The sequence below is a fragment of the Leptonotus elevatus genome, chromosome 14, assembly GCF_054856555.1.
Source record: "Leptonotus elevatus isolate MCC_2025b chromosome 14, RoL_Lele_1.0, whole genome shotgun sequence".
NCBI lineage: Eukaryota > Metazoa > Chordata > Actinopteri > Syngnathiformes > Syngnathidae > Leptonotus > Leptonotus elevatus.
This window is the reverse complement of record NC_141252.1, coordinates 8,702,569-8,714,576: the sequence shown is the minus strand read 5'-3', so window position 1 is coordinate 8,714,576 and position 12,008 is coordinate 8,702,569.

Here is a 12,008-nt window from a genome sequence, read left to right as displayed (position 1 = left end):
TTACTATGGAGCAAACCAGTCTTGCTTTAGCTGACCTTTTAATCTGTTCACTCCAGAACAAGATGAGACGACACACACATCATGAATATGCTACATTCATTTTCGTGTGGCCCGAAATGTTACTGCTGACCAGCATCATGTTGCCCCCCTTTCACCTGATATCACACAACCAATCATTTTTTAATTGCTTAATTTCCAGGAAGTAAACATGCCGCATGCATCTACAGTAGGCCTACTGTATACTAGTCTAAACAGACAGACAAGCAGATAGGCATCTTGAAGTACTTGGGAGGCAGGAGGAGTCTCCTGTTATATGGTCTCGGCATGCACCTGGTGATTTGCATAATGGTCCCTCTCAAATTCCCCCCAGAAATGCTTGCTAAAGAGGATCCACAAATCAGAGTTGTCCTCTGGCACTTGGACAAGGAGCAGCGTATCGTGTTTTATTTAAAGAAAAAAAAAATACCGTGTTGGAGTACTTCCTATTTCCAAGAGAACCCGTGTGGGACTTTTTTTTTTTTCATGTTCTAAATTACTGTCATTATGCTGGTAAACCTTTTATACTGTATTTTTCATGAACTAGTGGTGGTAGGACAGGATTTTTTTTTTTTTTGCTGCTCTACTTAATATGACACTGTATTATTTAGTGCCATCTAGTGGTGAACTAAAAATTCATTAAAAAAAACGATCAATTTCAAAAATAAAAAATAAGTTCTATCACATCGACAGACTTTAATTTTTTTTTAAATAAATATAATCGACTCGTATGTCTAAATCGCTCCCGCCGCTTGTCTCCCTCTGCTTTGCTCTCGCTAGCTTCTTCCGCTAGCCGCTCCTATTAGCCGCTCCAGCTAGTTCTTTCTAGCCCCTCTTTTAGCTGCTCCCGCTAGCTGGGCTTATCGCTCACTTCAAATAATGGTAGCCTTGCTAAGTGTGGTCTCTCTGAGGCAGGAGAATTCATCTAGGATAATTCAGGTATCTGCATTTACTTTTCCGACGATGTAATTCTTTTATTCCCTACATTTTAAAACTGATGTCTGTACTTTTTACACTTTGTCAAAATGGACTCATTATGGTTTCCAGACTATAGTATAGAGCAGAGATGAGCAATTTAAATGCTGGCTGGCAGCTGAGCTCTCAAATACATTTTGACCATTCGGCGGTAAATTGATGTCCCGGCTTTCCGGCTGCAGACGGTGTCGAGCGCTTCGAAAGGACAGCTGTGAGAAATGCGCAGAGGTCTGGAAGCCGATCACAGCCGAAGAATGTATGGATCCTCGCCCCTCCGACATTGATGATGACATCATCAGTCATCAGGCAGGAGAGATTCCTAAAGCATTATGAAAGCAAGGGGTGGTATCCTATCACTTGACTTGAGACTTCCACTGTTTGCCCGCCAATTCTGAAGCAACTCCCCAATCGTCAAGCAAGGATGGGGGGGGGGGGCCCGCTGTTGCCTAAAGAGAGTGCTCCCCAACTTTCCATTTCCCTCTTCGAACCGCTGTCATTTAAGTACCGTGACCTGTCTCTCAACGCCCGCGAGTCCCCACCGAAATGGCCTTATTAGATTATATCCTCCCCATGTGAAAAGGAGCACTTGCACGTTGCTTTGTTGTGAACGTGTTTTAAAGTGCGGTCGGAGACGAGCAGAAGCTTACAGCCACGAGCGGTTTGGAGAAACTGCCTTTTTTTTTTTTGCGAGAGATTAAGTGTCCCGCAGCTGGTGGCTGCCTGTATTATAAATGACCTTAGAAGGGAGGCTGACTCATAGAGTTCGAGGTCCTACTGGGAGGTGAAGCCCGATAATACTCGATGTGTCATGAAACATTTCAGGCCGTGCGCTGTACTTCCTGTGTGGGGTTTCTAATGTACATTGTGGCGCTCTCATGAGTGAACGTCATCATTTAAGGTGTGCGATTATTCAGGCCTCCTTGCAGCGCAACTATTCTGGATTTAAGGCTGTCTTCCTGTCTACTCCATTGACTTCAAGCATTCTCTTGGCTGTTGTAGTGGCAGCTGCAGTTTGGACCACTCACCAATCACCCAAGCTACCTAACCATCAAAAGCGTTGACTTTATATTTACAGCTTACTTGTAGCTTTTGTCTCGGCTGTGTTGCTTCCATAATATGTAGCTACGTTGATAGTGGATTTTTCTTATCCAATCAGATTTCAGCCTATGTAGTGAGATCCATAAACAAAAAGCAAGTCTTTCGATGTTTGTTAGCATGTTGAATTCCAGCCGGTGCTTCCAATGAGCAATTGTTGTTGTAGCTTCTTGCTGTGCTATTTTAAAGAAGGAAACCCGAGGGCAGGTAAAGTTGAGTCGAGCCCGTTTTTTGTTCGTGACCTGTATGGGGTTGGGTTCATAACACCATTCGTCAACTCTGTGCCCCGTATTTCAACAAAACTTGGTGGGAGGCTTGCCAGGTCTTACACTATAGATGGAATTGGCTAGTAATGAGCCCGTGTTGGCCTGTTGTCAGAATATAGGACCTCCTCACCTGGACTGGCTCTGTCTCTCCTTGAAAACTGGTCTTGCCGGGCCATAAAAAGACACAAATTGCACCCAAGTGACCTGTTGGTGAATAGAACCCCTAAAAGCCCGCCATATTAAGACCCTGACTGCGCTAGTTGTATAGCTTTTAGTCATTTTCATCCACATGTTGGGACTTTTGTCTATTCCTTCTTTCCAGTTAAAGTCATTTCCACAAATGTATTCACATCTGGCCAGCACATGTGCAAATCCTTCTTGTGTACCGCTTGGCTATAGACTGTTTACGGTCCAAAGTCATAGATCGCCCTAACCTTTGTCCTCGTTGAGAGCCTGAAACTAGAAACTACGGAGAGGAGCATCCACGAGGCAGGAGGATAGGATTCTGTGTATAAAGTGTTCTTTCCGTTTTCAATTTGGTAATCAAAAATCTAAAACTGAACAAGAGAATGATTATTATTATTATTATTTTACCTGGAGGTTTGGTAACATGCGTCCGTTAAAGATACGTTAACTTGTTCAGTCAGGACGGCGACTGCGATCCACCAAATGATCCATCAGCCAAATTAAATCAGGACAAAACGTGTTTGAAACATTATTGTTATCAGATTGCTGTATTACATCTGACATGGGGTAATGTGGTTCTCTGATTTATATGTTTTCAACCCATTCTTGTCTACACTCCGCACGGAACACCACATGTGGGCTAGGCTTGCGGCAAATCACTTCAACAACACATCTTTTAAATTCTTTCAGCCATTGTACAATCATATGTGAGGAACCGCGTGTGTCTGAGTTTGGTCAAGTGACATTTGCCAGCTGAGCCCTGATTGGTCGTTCTTGCCCTGAGGCAACTGTGATATCATTTTTTGAGATGGATAAAAACAAGTGGATTTTGCTATGTTGTATGTTATTGTAAAGAACATTTTGGGGTTGACTTTGACTGTAAGTAATGAATGTGCCCGGAAGAAGGTCCAGGACACCATCTGATTGAGAGAAAAGCTTTTTACTGTCTGCCGAGATATCGTGAACGGGGGGATGGCCGCCGGTGGGGTAGGGACCACCACGGTGGGTGAGGAAGAACAGAGTGCGCCTCTGTTCAGACCGACAGAAAGATTGACTTAGTCCTATCAGCTGCTACTTCCGAACCTTGACTGTTACCGTTTTGGATAATAGCAAGTCAGCGTCTAAGTAAACAGAGACGGTGTGTTTTCAGCTTGATTTCCTTGCAGCTATGTTCTCATGATTCTCAATGGTCGTCACTGCTGCTCTGAGTGGTGTACAGTATTTTTGCTATTATATTAGCAGCTGGTCTTAGCACGTGTTCAGCAATTATCCTAAAACAGGTATAATGTATTAAAAAAAAAAATTTTTTTTAATCACGCTACGGGTCTTTTAAGTCATGGTCTGGGCCAAGTGCAAATGAGCTCCTGTGACGTAAGTGATCGTCTCTGCTTTCTATGTTTGCCTCTGATGGGTCATGGCAGGAGTCTCTTCCTGTTTGAGGTGTCGGCTACCTAGTGGGATGATGAGAATACCACGTTGGATGTTAGATGAAGGAGGCAAGTGACAAAAGAGGGCATTTGTTTTTTATTGTGTGTGTGTGTGTGTGTGTGTGGGCTGCTTGTATATTTGTCTTTTTTGGCGACAGGTAGTAACGAGTAGCCCCCCCCCCCCCATCAAGGGTCACCACACAGAGTTCTGGGCGAGATACAGGCAAACAAAACAGCCGTTTTGCTTCTCCTCATTTGTCTCAGGGCATGACTTCACGGTTGTGTTTATGCGATGGCAAAAGTGACTCATTCGCCTCGGAAGGGAGGCGTTTAATGTTCATCGTGAGGAAAAGACGAGCTCCTTTAGTTTTATTTATTAGCCTGACCATTTCAAGCTGTCCATTCCTAAGTAAAAGCTAAATCTATCTCTATTGTGTCGTACCAGCTAGCTAGCGCTAAGCTAACCCGTCGTCTCCCCTCTCCCATCCAATATTTTGCTCCCTTTTACATTTTCAAACGGCTCTTACCTACAATTAACCCTAATCTAATTCCTATCATTTTTATATTTTGTCAACGTGTGCTTGTCTGCTTTGGATGCAGTATTGAGGCCGCAAGCATTTTTACAAGTAAAAAGCGCCCCTCTCAAATCAACACCTCCTTCAAATAAACCTCTCAGCATATATGTAAATAAATGTCCCCTTGGCACTATTTGGGGGAAGTACAGTAATGATCTTTTATGCTTATGGAAGACAATGCTAAGAAGCAGGCTCAAGGGTGACGGCGTCCGGGCAGTGAAAGCCTCGAGGAAATAATAATAATGACATCTTCTGTCATCACCATCAGTCTGGCCGCTTGGTAGGATGTTGAACTTCCTGTAGCTCAAGCAGGCCAAAATATTCCGCAGACCTCGATGGATTCCCCCAACGTTTGAGGTCGTCCATTCCAGACTTTCACTTTGCGAGCCGAGCCAGGGGCTCCGTAAGGACGGATGCATTTTGTCAGATGTGCAACTTTATCTGTGGATTGCGGTGGAGAGACTTTTCCATCCATAGAGTCGGCCGTGTTAGGAGTCCAAATTCAGGCAGCAAATGAAGATGACATCAGCATCAAATTTGCCTTTTCATGTCTTTTGTGGCGGGAAGTGACAAAGTTCAAATACTTCTATCTAAGTACGGATTGTGAGTACTTTTGTCACTTAAGACACGTCATGAAAGTAGCTTGTCAGTAACTCCTCCAAGCGTTCATGGGGGAAAAAATTTTGTTAAGGAGTCAAACGACGATGTTAAAGAGCCTTACGCAAGTCCAGGAGTTCCCGCGTGTTTGTGACGAGGAGATCCGTTCTGTTTAGGTTACTGATTAACGGCGTCCAGGCCGCTTCCAGATGTGGTTTTGACCTCAACTGCACACGTCGACTTCTCTGATCAACGCCGCGGAAATTAGAGAGCGCCATCCCGCTCGCCACTATCCTTCATCATGAGATGACGACGCCATCACGATCATGAGGAATGGCATCAACTGGTAAACAAAGGTGGCAGAAGTGCTCACACTCAGGAAGTCAAGTCAAAACCTTTCTTTCCAATATGTTCGTTGTGGCCCCGCGAGTTTAAACACTGCATTCTGATTAATATTGCGTTTGTGTAAAATGAATTAAGCAGCAAGATGCAGCCATTTTTCACTGAAAAATGACATCGCAATTGTTCAGGTAACAACCATTCACTGCTCAGCTTGCAAACTTTTGAATTTCAATATGTATATATTTAAAAAATATAATATCAAGTGGGAAAATAATGCCTCAAAAATTGATCTGACCTTACTTGATGGGGACAACATATCAGGAACCAGCTGTCATTTTTCTTTCACTTGATCAACACAATATGTTTGTTTATTTTCAAAGGCACGCTTGACATAATGGATCAAGGATCAATGTGCAGATATCCAACAGACACTGGTTTGTTTGTGAGTATCAACCCTGTCATTCTAGTCTCCGTTTTGTCCCGTTAGGAAATCCCCCGAAGGCCTTCCAAGCACAAAACCTGCTGCAGAACAAAGTGTGCGAGCCAAACTTCGCTAAACATCTAAACATCCCGCACAGAGAGCACTTATATCAGGTTCACTTGTACACGTTCCGACGCAGAATTTGCCGCCATTCCTCGCTTTTATCTAATTTGAGGGCCCGCGGGGTTAAGTCAGTACAGCTGAGGGATGACTTTCTGACCTTTTATGTTACCTCATTGTCGAGCCTGTTGTTGTCTTGATTCTTCGACTTGTTTTCACTCATTGGGTAATTGACGCGTTCTTTTGATGAAAGCCGTTAGGGAGCGTGGAGCGCGCACGCCATCCGCAATGAAAGAGGGATTAAGCGCAACTTCTTTGGCGTTTCATTACGTAATGTATTATGGCTGTCTTGGAGCTCAGCAGTTGTCATAGGAAACACTCTCTTCTGATCTTAGGCATTGTTGAGGGTCATTTCTTAATAGAAACCTGTTCTAGTAGCTTGTTGATTGACAGGATACAGGTGTGACGCAGTGGACTGTTACGAGGTGTTTTTTTTGGAGCACTCTGGAATCTCTTAAAGGGCAGCACAGCGGCCTAGAGGTTAGTGTTAGTTTCAATTCTGAGGTTCGAGGTTCGAATGTCATCTCGGGCCTTTGCGTATTCTGGCTTCTAGCTGTCGTAAAAGTTACAAACATTTAAGATAACAAATGCCTCTTAAGCATTCCCTAAACGGACACCCCCCCCCCCCCACCTGATGTCAAATTTAGATATAGTACATAAAATAGGAGTTTTAAATCAGCTTTTATTTGTAGATATCGCTCGTCTCAACATACACGTAGCCCTGTTACTAAAACCTTTTCACTTTGTAGAAGGAAGGAAAAAAAGTGAGCCTCAAACTCAGCAGAAATGACACCATCAAGCTAATTGCTCTGACCATGAGTAGACATAAGGTAAGTACTCTCATCTATTCATATTTGTTCCATCATGTTTTCAGCCGTAATTGATTGTGTCACTAAAACCAACCCAGCCCGGTTACTCATATTATAATTTGCCATCTACAAGCGAACACAGCTAGCATGTACGCTTGAGAAAAATTCAAACATTAGCATTGATTTGCAACCCTGTTGTGTAATTAAAGTAATACTAAAATTTGTATTCCAATAAAATCTAACTTTCTTTATTTAGCCATAAATACTGTAATTCATTTTGCATTTCTTGGGAAGTATTTCTAGTATCTGTAACAGGGTTACGCTAAACACAGCAAAATACATGATCAATTGGACAAATAAAATAGTTCTTAAAAGTGTAACATTGATGGTTCAATTGCACCTATCAAATGATGTCACTTTATTACCTGATTTTCTTGAAAACATAGCAAAAAAATAAAAAATAAAATTCTTGACCCATTTCTCAAAAATGCTAGTGCCTCCAATTCTGGAATTCCTCTCACTGTTCAATATTAACTAAAGTCCTTTCCCTGCCCTATGAGGTGTTCTGTTCAGCGGGTATTTTTTTAATAGCTTACGTTACCATGTGAAGTCATGAGGATCGGCAAGATAAGCAAACTCACCTCTCCTGGCATCTGAGGTTGTTTAGCAGCATGTCTGTCTGCGGGCTTATTAAAACTTGGCTCCCTAATGAACATTCGCCCTTGAAGCCTGCTGAGCGCTTAGTGCAGCCCAGGAGACGAGGCCCTGGACGCACGGGGCCTCTTCCTGCTCCCTACGGAGAGCTGGGGTATAAAAGTCAGCTGTAGCGGCGGGCTGGGGGTCGAGTCATATGAACACTTTTACATTACATTAAACTGGAATGTTAATAAAAGACAAAAAAAGAAGAGATTTTTTCCTCCCCAGGGCATATGGCGGAATTTTGTGGTCTGTTGTTGACATATTGAGTGATTAAAGCCTCAACGCTGGCGCGGGGCTGGTCCGCGTTGGATAAATGCGAGCCAGAAAGTGTGCCACAACATCACACTCCCGTATTTGCATGAGAAGGCTGGACAAGCCGAGGTGGGTTGTGTGGGCTTGTAGACAACAATGTTGCGCAACAAGCAAACAACACCTCCCTCAGAGGTGCAATTTACGAGCTCGGTAGCGATGGGAGACATCCAAGGGCGACGCGACCCACTTAGTGTGCGTGGACGCCCTGTTTTGCATGATCTATTTCCTGTGTAAATGATAAGAGACAAGAATTTACGCTCATGCTACTGTGTGTTAAAAATATGTATTTCCCTCATTATTCTTCCTCATATCGCGCTTAATAGCAAACCTGTTGCTCGGTGTATTTGAACTTAATCAGAATAAAATGTAAGGCTCAAAGCTCAATTATATTATTACCCTGCTATATTGTGATTTATTGTTTGCTTGATTAGTAATGCTTGGATGCCACCTTGTGGGATCTGCAATAATAAAACTTTATTCAATCAAACAACAATGCCCTGGCTTCAGGCTATTTAATGCCATTCCAAGTCGTAGCTTCTGTCAAACTAAACCAGTCCTCAAATATGGCGGCGGGTTCTACAGGGGGGTCTGAAAACTATTGGCCAGAGGCTTGCAGGAGTACCCATTGTGAACAGCTAAGGTGTTAATCTACTAATTAGAAGGCATTTCAGTCATAAATGGTCAAATAAAAAGCGTATTGTTGTTATGGGAAAAAAAAGTTCCATATTGCAGCTTTAACAAAAAACACAAAGAACTCAGGCTTGTGCATTTAAAACAAACAACTGTCTGAAGAAAGACCAGTCATCGTAATGCTAATGCTAATTAGCATCTATGTTGCAGAGCTTTAACACTTTAAGCAACGGATTGAGCACAAAAGTTTCCGCAACATGTAAACAGAGACTATAACTGTACTCACAGTGGACCTCGTTCACAAACTATGTGTAGTTAGCCATATCTTCAACTAACATAGCCAACACCGTTACATGTATTTTTATTCTGTTACTCCACCAAGACTGACATAACAAACAAAAAAACTGAACATTTGCTAATGACAGATTCCAAATGAGTTTTTCCCTTCACTTAATCAATAAAAAGTCTCTACACTTAAAGCCTGAGATGAGATTCAAACACAGAACCTCAAAACTGTGAGGCAGATGTGCTAACCCACCCCCCCCCCCCCCCCCCCCCCCCCCGTGCTGTTCCACTTTGAAGCCAAGTCGGCTAATTTGTGTCATCTTTTTTGTTCGGGCGCTAAGGTTAAGCCAGGCTGGTGGTTTGTTCTGACTAAATGGACTATGCGGAAAAGGTTTAATGGATTGAAAAATAACAAATTTATCATGCTTAGTAGGAAGCCGTTCGGGTCAAATTGGCCACATGCGGGGGGTTAAATCGCATCATAACTTTCTGGTTGCTCGACCTTCACTGTTAATTGGGGGCAGCAAAGAAGACATTTCACTCATCTAACCGTAACCGTCGCGCGGAGCACATGATTCTCTCCTCCTTCGGCTAACCAAGCGTGAGGCCTGTCCAGAGGGACCGGCGCTCGTCAAACGTGAGCATGACATGAAACTGAATGCTACATATGCGAAGAACGCTGCTTGAAAACACAGCCAGCAATTAGTCCGGCCCGTCGCACTGCACCATACCAAACCGGTGTGCTGTCGGTGGTGGTGGTGCTGGAAGGCGCGTGTCATCCTTGAGTCAAGCGCTAAATGGGCTTTATGCATCATCTGTTCCATGCGGTAAACAGTCCTTAAACGCGCATTACTCAGCGGGCTGAGATCTCGCTATCAAAACAAGCGATAGATTCCTCAACCTTTTGAGGTCCGGCGTGCGGTCGTGCCCGTTTTTGCGAGAGCGAGAGCGTGCTTTTGATTGTGAAGAGACACAAAAGATTGAAGAGATTTATGACGGTCAGTGTGACATACGCACTAAAGATTTCAAAGCAAATATGCGAGGCTTCACCATGGTCCAAAGGCCCAGCTGTTCTGTTATTGTTTGTGTCTGGAGACAATTAGTGCTAAGGAGCTAATTGAAAAGGATGGAACACATTTTACAGGTAGTGTTTCAAAACCTTTTAAAGAACAACAAAGATAAAGATAAAAGTCTTTGCGAAGTGGTGCGCTCATATTGCTACACTGAAAAAAAAAATGCTGGGTTGTTTTCCTAACCCACTTGCTGGGTAGCTGTGTATTTTGAGTAAATGAGGTTACTTTTACCCAAGATTGGGTTAATTAGTTTGACCCAGCAGATTGGGTTAAAAATTGGACTTGCTCTTCAGATGAAGCTAGCCGCCATTTTGTGTTTGGTTGTATCAGGATTTCTTAGAAAATGGTGACAAAATAAATTATTATGAACCATAGCAATAATGATAACCTGTTAACCAATTTCTTGGTAACTTTAACTTTTTCTTCATTTGTTTTTACCCCTTGTTAGACCAAAAATTTGACCCAATGCGCTGGGTATAAATTACCCAGGATTGGCTTGTTCCCTTTTGGACCCAGCCAGCGGTGAGTTAGCTATTTCACCCAGTTTGGGTTACTTTGGACCCAGCTGGTAATCTCACACAAAGTCCACGCCTCCATTTTCTATTCCACTTATCCTGCTTTGTGTCTCTGTATCCCACCTGGCATTGAGCTACGAGAAACTACACCCTGTCTTTAGTAAATCACAGGTCACATATAGAGACAGCCTTGTACGCTCACATTCGCACCATCACTGGGTGTGAACTGAACAAACAGCCAGCAAATAACTCGGGCATATAGTCCGAAAATAGTCCGTGATTGGCCGTTACCTGAACCCTGAGCAACTGCAAAGTCATTTTCAGTCGACAGCAAGTGGCAAAATGGCCGCCCTCTGAGATGGATAAAAACGGGTGGATTTTTCTACTTAATTCATATTTCACAAACACAATGTTAATCCGAATGCTGTGTTTAAACTAGTGTGGTTGCTACAACATGTTTGAGTTCACTTCCCCTTTACAGATTACAGTTTGAATGAAATTGGAGCGTCAGGAGGGAAGTCATTGCATCTACATATTTCAGCCAGTTCGGAGAGCCTACGAATGCCATCAAGATGGATGTTTGGTCAAGCACTGCCTTTGTGGAATAATTAGATATTTCTGTTTTACGGCGAGTCATCAAACTTTGCTTCGCACACATGCAAAGATGAAAGCTCAAATTGTTTGCAATTTAGCGTCGCCCCTCATTCTTGTACGTATTGTTTTTCATTTGATTGTATTATATTTATGGCCTTGAAGTGTTTTTCATACAAATATTTACTGCAATTGTGACTTTACTACCGAGTTAGTGTAGGTTAGTGATAAACGATATCAAATTGTGACTACTTCGGTTACATTAATACCACCGTAAGAAAACATCAGATTCTAAAATTTGGACAACTCACTGGAAAGTCAGTGCACATTCAGTACCAGACTCTTTGTCTTTACCTTTCAATTTGCTTATTCATCATTATTTGGGAGCTGCTGTGGTAGGATAGGAGGGATGTGGGGTAGTCGCCACACATATCACTTTCTGGCCTCCCGGTAATGCGGAAAACACTTACGATTCAATTTTCCATGGCTGTTTCGCCATGAAGGACATATCAACAAGGGCTCTGGCAGGCCTTATTACAGTTAGGTCAAAACCAAGAGGGATGCTACACTGAGGGCCCTGGAAAATTGAGAAGCCAGGTGGATCTATCTAAACATATTTTTTGTACAGTATTTCTATTATCCCCGACATTGCTTCCTCGGAAAGTTATCGTCTTCAGTCCGAGACTGCCACAGTGCACTCCTCCACCCTTTGAATCCGCTCCAATGGCATTTATCTTTCGATGGCGTGACATCATTGTCTGCATTGTTCACATGGGGAGGCGCTTTTAAATCGCAAGTAGAGAGAGACAGAAGGGCGACGCCACAAGATCTCTTTCCAGAACCATTCATCACGCTGTGTTGCTTTTACATTTCCAGGATAGCATCCTTTCGGACAAAAAACGCTAAATATAGCTCTTGTGTTCTGTGTGTACAGAAAATAAGATTTATTTGTCAAGGTGAGTATAAACTTGATGATAAAAAACATTTCAGCTGT